A 9,229-nucleotide genomic window follows, 5' to 3' on the forward strand; every position below is an offset into this window, starting at 1 on the left:
AGAAATGCAATTTTTACTAGACGTAATTCCTTAGAACATATAATTTGTGATTAAAATATATTTTTCAAACTTTTCTGTTAAAGATGAGTTTATCTAGTTTACAATTTAGTCTCAGAAATCAATTTCCGACTTATAACGAAGTTTGTAGACTTTTTTGAGTTAACGTATAAAAAATTCAACATTTTTATGAACTCTTTATTTTTGTATTGGCTTTGTCTTTCAATTTGATTCAAATAGATGAAATTTCTTAGAATTTGGATTAGTTCTGGCTGGTCTTTCATCCTTCTTATATTGTGAAATTTGACTTCCTTCATATTTTCTTGAATCAACATACATAAAAATGCAATTTTTACTAGAAGTAATACCTTAGAACATATTAATTGTGAATACAAAACATTTTTCGAACTTTTTCTGTTAAAGATGAGTTTATTTAGTTTACAATTTAGTCTCAGAAATCAGCTTCCGACTTATAACGAAGAGCGTAGACTTTTTTGAGTTAATGTATAAGAAATCTAACATTTTTATAAATTCTTTATTTTTGCATTGGCTTTGTCTTTCAATTTGATTCAAATATATGAAATTTGTTGGAATTTGGATTAGTTCTGGATGGTCTTTCATCTTTCTTCTATTGTGAAATTTGACTTCCTTCATATTTTCTTGAATCAACGTACATAGAAATGCAATTTTTACTAGACGTATTGCCTTAGAACATATTAATTGTAATTACAATACATTTTTCAAACTTTTTTTGTGAAAGATGACTTTATCTAGTTTACAATTTAATCTCAGAAATAAATTTCTGACTTATAACGAAATGTGTAAACTTTTTTGAGTTAACATATATTAAATTCAACATTTTTATGAACTCTTTCTTTTTGTGTTGGCTTTGTCTTTCTATTTGATTCAAGATAGATGAAATTTGTTAGGATTTGGATTAGTTCTGCATGGTCTTTCATCCTTCTTCTATTGTGAAATTTGACTTCCTTCATATTTTCTTGAATCAACGTGCATAGAAATACAATTTTTACTAGACGTATTGCCGTAGAACATATTAATTGTAATTACAATACATTTTTCAAACTTTTTCTGTTAAAGATGAGTTTATCTAGTTTACAATTTAGTCTCAGAAATAAATTTTCGACTTATAACGAAATGTGTAGACTTTTTTGAGTTAACGTATATAAAATTCAACATTTTTATGAACTCTTTCTTTTTGTGTTGGCTTTGTCTTTCTATCTGATTCAAGATAAATGAAATTTGTTAGGATTTGGATTAGTTCTGCATGGTCTTTCATCCTTCTTCTATTGTGAAATTTGACTTCCTTCATATTTTCTTGAATCAACGTACATAGAAATGCAATTTTTACTAGACGTATTGCCTTAGAACATATTGATTGTAATTACAATACATTTTTCAAACTTATTCTGTTAAAGATGAGTTTATCTAGTTTACAATTTAGTCTCAGAAATCAATTTCCGACTTATAAGGAAGTGTGTAGACTTTTTTGAGTTAACGTATATTAAATTCAACATTTTTATGAACTCTTTCTTTTTGTGTTGGCTTTGTCTTTCTATTTGATTCAAAATAATGAAATTTGTTAGGATTTGGATTAGTTCTGCATGGTCTTTCATCCTTCTTCTATTGTGAAATTTGACTTCCTTCATATTTTCTTGAATCAACGCACATAGAAATGCAATTTTTACTAGACGTATTGCCTTAGAACATATTGATTGTAATTACAATACATTTTTCAAACTTTTTCTGTTAAAGATGAGTTTATCTAGTTTACAATTTAGTCTCAGAAATCAATTTCCGACTTATAAGGAAGTGTGTAGACTTTTTTGAGTTAACGTATATTAAATTCAACATTTTTATGAACTCTTTCTTTTTGTGTTGGCTTTGTCTTTCTATTTGATTCAAAATATATGAAATTTGTTAGGATTTGGATTAGTTCTGCATGGTCTTTCATCCTTCTTCTATTGTGAAATTTGACTTCCTTCATATTTTCTTGAATCAACGTACATAGAAATGCAATTTTTACTAGACGTATTGCCTTAGAACATATTGATTGTAATTAAAATACATTTTCAAACTTTTTCTGTTAAAGTTGAGCTTATCTAGTTTACAATTTAGTCTCAGAAATCAATTTCCGACTTATAACGAAATGTGTAGACTTTTTTGAGTTAACGTATATAAAATTCAACATTTTTATGAACTCTTTCTTTTTGTGTTGGCTTTGTCTTTCTATTTGATTCAAGATAGATGAAATTTGTTAGGATTTGGATTAGTTCTGCATGGTCTTTCATCCTTCTTCTATTGTGAAATTTGACTTCCTTCATATTTTCTTGAATCAACGTACATAGAAATGCAATTTTTACTAGACGTATTGCCTTAGAACATATTGATTGTAATTACAATACATTTTTCAAACTTTTTCTGTTAAAGATGAGTTTATCTAGTTTACAATTTAGTCTCAGAAATCAATTTCCGACTTATAACGAAGTGTGTAGACTTTTTTGAGTTAACGTATATTAAATTCAACATTTTTATGAACTCTTTCTTTTTGTGTTGGATTTGTCTTTCTATTTGATTCAAGATAGATGAAATTTGTTAGGATTTGGATTAGTTCTGCATGGTCTTTCATCCTTCTTCTATTGTGAAATTCGACTTCCTTCATATTTTCTTGAATCAACGTACATAGAAATGAAGGATGCTCTTGTTGAGGTTCAAGATATTCAAAGGCAGCAGCATATAATGTTAAAGCAAAAATCTAGAAATCGGTGGTTGTTGGAGGGTTCTAGTAACACTTCTTTCTTTCACAACTCTATTAAAATTCGTAGAAGTGCTAATACAATCTCGGAGCTTGTTGCTGAAGATGGGAGTACTATTACTGATCCGGTTCATCTTAGTGCTCATGTGGTTTCTTACTATCAGGCTAAATTCAATGGTGAGGATGGTCAGGTAAGTGAAACTCTTTTTGATTATGATCATGATTCTATTACTGTGGAAGAGTCGCATATGTTGGATGCTATTCCTACTTGTGATGAGATTAAACAGGCGGTTTTTGATTTGGGAGCTGATAGTGCGCCAGGTCCAGATGGTTTCTCGGGGTGTTTTTATAGACATTGTTGGGAGATTATTCAAAGGGATCTGATTTTAGCGGTTACTTATTGCTGGTCTTCTAAAACCGTTCCTAATGGGGTTAATTCTAGTCTTATTCTTTTGCTTGCAAAGGTTAGGGGAGCTGCTAGGTTGAAGAACTTTAGGCTGATTGGTTTAAGTAATTTCTTTTTTAAGATTTTTACTAAAATTTTGGCTACTAGGCTTGGTAGGGTGTTGGGAAAGTTGGTGTCTGAAGAGCAAGTGGCTTTCATGAAGGGAAGGAATATCCATGAGAATATTAGTTTAGCTTCTGAGATGGTGAATGAATTGCACATCAAAAGGAAGGATGGTAATTTGGGTTTGAAGCTTGATATCTCTCAGGCTTTTGATACGGTGAGCTGGTCTTTTGTTCTTGAGGTTTTTAGAAGGTATGGTTTTTCTGAAGATTGGTGCTCTTGGATTTGGAAAATTCTGGATTCGGCGCGTATTTATATTCTTCTTAATGGTAGTCCGGAGGGTTATTTCAAGATTAATAGGGGTTTACGGCAGGGGGATCCTCTATCTCCTCTTATTTTTGTTTTGATTGAGGATGTGCTTAGCCGCAACATCACTAAACTCTTTCAGAATAAGGATATGTCTTATATGGTATTTTTTTTTTGCTAGGTCAAAAAGGTTTATTAAGCAAAAAAACGTAATTACAAGAATTACAAATTTGGAGCACACTTCTCCATACCCCCATAAACCAAAGGGGACTAAATAACGATTAAGAAATAACAAAAGCCATAACCACAAAAAAGAAAAACTAAAAGAAGCTACCTATATCTATAGCCAACTCCTTTCAATTTACTTCTGCTGCTACCAACTCTATACGATTTGCTCTTAGAAAAAATTCCATCCATAATATCCGTATCAAAAGCATAATTACCCAAGACATCCTCATCTTCATCCTCATAAAACTCTCCTTCTTCATCCTCAGATGCAAAGTTACCAGGGACAAGCTTAATAGGAGATAACTTACTAGGAGATTTTCTTTCCATTTGCTCCCTCTTTTCTACCAACCCCGCTTGAATTTCCGTGTTAGAGCTCAGAGACTCCTCAATAGACTTGCTAGGGGAAGATTCCAAACTTGAATCAGGTTGTAAAGAACGCTTTGCTATAATCTTAGCAGCCTGTTTGGCAACTTTCCTAGCTTTTTTCCTTGCTAAAATGTCAGCATCAACCTCACCCCAACTTTTAGAGCCCATACTAACATCTGAGTCACTAGATTCCACTTGTTCCTCCTCCTCCTCCTCAATAATAACCTTATCAAGGCCTAACTCAGATGCTAGAACGCCAAATTTATTTTCAACCACAACTTCAGTTTGCATCAACTCATCCGAAAAAGGAGTATAATCATTCTCAAAAGGAGTAAAAGAGAAAGTACCTTTGTTAGGGGATTTCTTTCCTTTCACTTCAGTCCATTCTTCTTTAGAAAAACTCTGTGCAGCCATGTCTTCATGATTTTTACGTAAAGCTCTATCTTTCTTAGCTGCAATATTATTTTTACAATGAATAAACTTCATCTGAGCCTCACGCAACTCAACAGAAGATTGAGCAAGCTCCTTTTCCAATTCATTTTCTTCATCAATAACGTCAGTAGGGGTGCTTTTTAACACGGACTGGACACCAACAGTTTCACGAGCAGCTGTACGTGCATTATCTTCAGTTTCACGAGACCCCACAGTTTCAATAGGATTTGGTTTGCTCACGGATTGTATTCCAGATTCAGCCACAGAGTTTGGTTTGTTCAAGACTCTTGTCTGGGTTTCCAACTCAGACACGGACTGAACTTTAGAGTTTTGGTCGGACTGAAATTGAGTATTTGTTGCCCCTTGCGTTTTTGCATGTTCTGCATGAGCAGATTGTGAACGTACAACAACCATATTATCCTCCATATTAACCTGATTCAAAGACTTCTCCTCCTCCGCATTAGGTTTAGCTAATTTTGCTTGCCAAACTTGGATTGTAGGTTTATGAACAATCTGTTTTTCCTTACCAGCAGTCTTCATGTTGTTCTTCCTTTTGCATTCACCATCAACATGCCCAATAATATTGCAAGATAAACAGAATTTAGGTGAATTTGGTATATCAACATATTGCCAAAAAATTTTACCTCCAGCAGTGATAGAGATGCGCTCAGGAATATGCTTTGCAAAGTCTATATCCACCAAAACAGCTGCGAAATGACCATATTCCAGATTTAGGGTTCTTTGATCCACCACAATGGGTGTTCCAAGGATTTTCCCAATAGAAAGTAATGATCTCTCAGTCCATATCTCAATAGGGAGACCAAGAAAACGTACCCAAACAGCAGCATGGGACGTTCTTTGTTTATCAGGATTAAAACCTGGGTACCAATCAATCAACCTCAGAATTTGTTGATTGACAAACCACTTTTCAGCACGTATCTTCTCCTTGTCCAAATCTGAAGATAATATAATAACAAAGAATCCTTTGCTCATAGGTATAAACTTACACCTATTCTTAAGTTTCCATTGATTTTCAAGGATTTTTTGAACCTCAACAAACTTTAAACCTGTAGCATCCAGCCTAGCTATGAAGCTATATTGAAATGGTTTGCACCCTTCCTGATAATAATCATTAGGAATGACAAGAGCTGGCTCACCTTCAACAAGAGTAGGGTTTGGTAACAAAGAAATATCAACTGAAGTTGGGTTTAGGGTTTTACGTTCCCTAACTTTTTCAGCAAAAGAAACTGGTTTATCATGATTCTGATTTGAGCTACTAGGAATATTAACTGAAGAATGAATCATCATGAATCAACGTATTGATTCTGATAATCCAAAAACGTAAAACTTGAAACCCTAAACGTGAAAAAAATTGGTTTTCCAAAATCGCCAAAAAGAGAAAAAAACGGACATTCTCTTTCCTACCCTAAACGTATATCACTAATAGAAAGACAAAGCCAACACAAAAAGAAAGAGTTCATAAAAATGTTGAATATTATATACGTTAACTCAAAAAAGTCTACACATTTCGTTATAAGTCGGAAATTGATTTCTGAGACTAAATTGTAAACTAGATAAACTCATCTTTAAAAGAAAAAGTTTGAAAAATGTATTGTAATTACAATTAATATGTTCTAAGGCAATACGTCTAGTAAAAATTGCATTTCTCTGTACGTTGATTCAAGAAAATATGAAGGAAGTCAAATTTCACAATAGAAGAAGGATGAAAGACCATGCAGAACTAATCCAAATCCTAACAAATTTCATCTATCTTGAATCAAATAGAAAGACAAAGCCAACAAAAAAAGAAAGAGTTCATAAAAATGTTGAATTTTATATACATTAACTCGAAAAAGTCTACACACTTCGTTATAAGTCGGAAATTGATTTTTGAGACTAAATTGTAAACTAGATAAACTCATCTTTAACAGAAAAGGTTTGAAAACTTTATTAAAATTACAATCAATATGTTCTAAGGCAATACGTCTAGTAAAAATTGCATTTCTATGTACGTTGATTTAAGAAAATATGAAGGAAGTCAAATTTCACAATAGAAGAAAGATGAAATACCATGCATAACTAATCCAAATCCTAACAAATTTCATCTATCTTGAATCAAATAGAAAGACAAAGCCAACACAAAAAGAAAGAGTTCATAAAAATGTTGAATATTATATACGTTAACTCGAAAAAGTCTACACATTTCGTTATAAGTCGGAAATTGATTTCTGAGACTAAATTGTAAACTAGATAGACTCATCTTTAACATAAAAAGTTTGAAAAATGTATTCTAATTACAATTAATATGTTCTAAGGCAATACGTCTAGTAAAAATTGCATTTCTATGTACGTTGATTCAAGAAAATATGAAGGAAGTCAGATTTCACAATAGAAGAAGGATGAAAGACCATGCAGAACTAATCCAAATCCTAACAAATTTCATCTATCTTGAATCAAATAGAAAGACAAAGCCAACACCAAAAGAAAGAGTTCATAAAAATTTTGAATTTTATATACGTTAACTCAAAAAAGTCTACACATTTCGTTATAAGTCGGAAATTGATTACTGAGACTAAATAGTAAACTAGATAAACTCATCTTTAACAGAAAAAGTTTGAAAAATGTATTGTAATTACAATTTATATGTCTTAAGGCAATACGTCTAGTAAAAATTGCATTTCTATGTACGTTGATTCAAGAAAATAGGAAGGAAGTCAAATTTCACAATATAAGAAGGATGAAAGACAATGCAGAACTAATCCAAATCCTATCAAATTTCATCTATTTTGAATCAAATAGAAAGACAAAGCCAACACAAAAAGAAAGAGTTCATAAAAATGTTGAATTTTATATACGATAACTCAAAAAAGTCTACACATTTCGTTATAAGTCGGAAATTGATTTCTGAGACTAAATTATAAACTAGATAGACTCATCTTTAACATCAAAAGTTTGAAAAATGTATTGTAATTACAATTAATATGTTATAGGGCAATACGTCTAGTAAAAATTGCATTTCTATGTACGTTGATTCAAGAATATACGAAGGAAGTCAAATTTCACAATAGAAGAAGGATGCAAGACCATGCAGAACTAATCCTAATCCTAACGAATTTCATCTATCTTGAATCAAATAGAAAGACAATGCCAACACAAAATGAAAGAGTTCATAAAAATGTTGAATTTTATATACGTTAACTCAAAAAAGTCTACACATTTCGTTATAAGTAGGAAATTGATTTATGAGACTAAATTGTAAACTGGATAGACTCATCTTTAACAGAAAAAGTTTGAAAAATGTATTGTAATTACAATTAATATGTTCTAAGGCAATACGTCTAGTAAAAATTGCATTTCTATGTACGTTGATTCAAGAAAATATGAAGGTAGTCAAATTTCACAATAGAAGAAGGATGAAAGACCATGCAGAACTAATCCAACTCCTAACAAATTTCATCTATATTGAATCAAATAGAAAGAGTTCATAAAAATGTTGAATTTTATATACATTAACTCGAAAAAGTCTACACACTTCGTTATAAGTCGGAAATTGATTTCTGAGACTAAATTGTAAACTAGATAGACTCATCTTTACCAGAAAAAGTTTGAAAACTTTATTATAATTACAATCAATATGTTCTAAGGCAATACGTCTAGTAAAAATTGCATTTCTATGTACGTTGATTCAAGAAAATATGAAGGAAGTCATATTTCACAATAGAAGAAGGATGAAAGACCATGCATAACTAATCCAAATCCTAACAAATTTCATCTCTCTTGAATCAAATAGAAAGATAAAGCCAACCCAAAAAAAAAGAGTTCATAAAAATGTTGAATTTAATATACTTTAACCCAAAAAAGTCTACACACTTCGTTATAAGTCGGAAATTGATTTCTGAGACTAAATTGTAAACTAGATAGACTCACCTTTAACATAAAAAGTTTGAAAAATGTATTGTAATTACAATTAATATGTTCTAAGGCAATACGTCAAGTAAAAATTGCATCTCTATGTACGTTGATTCAAGAAAATATGAAGGAAGTCAAATTTCACAATAGAAGAACGATGAAAGACCATGCAGAACTAATCCAAATCCTAACAAATTTCATCTATCTTGAATCAAATAGAAAGACAAAGCCAACACAAAAAGAAAGAGTTCATAAAAATGTTGAATATTATATACGTTAACTCGAAAAAGTCTACACATTTCGTTATAAGTCGGAAATTGATTTCTGAGACTAAATTGTAAACTGGATAGACTCATCTTTAACATAAAAAGTTTGAAAAATGTATTGTAATTACAATTAATATGTTCTAAGGCAATACGTCTAGTAAAAATTGCATTTCTATGTACGTTGATTCAAGAAAATATTTTGACCTAGTTGACAAACAGAAGACCGTTAGTTTGACAGTTATCTCTAACAGCACAATGAAGGAATATTCCGTTAACATACATCATCTCAGGTGGCCGACAGTAGCTTTCCGGTGCCGTATTCCGGTGGAACCAGTAAATTTCCGGCGACCCAATTTGTGAAGAATTTTCTAGACTCATCTAGACTCATGGGTTTGAAGAATTGGGCTTGGATTTGTAAAGAGAAGATGGAAGATTTGAGAAAGA

The sequence above is a fragment of the Papaver somniferum genome, unplaced genomic scaffold (assembly GCF_003573695.1).
Source record: "Papaver somniferum cultivar HN1 unplaced genomic scaffold, ASM357369v1 unplaced-scaffold_33, whole genome shotgun sequence".
NCBI classification, from domain to species: domain Eukaryota; kingdom Viridiplantae; phylum Streptophyta; class Magnoliopsida; order Ranunculales; family Papaveraceae; genus Papaver; species Papaver somniferum.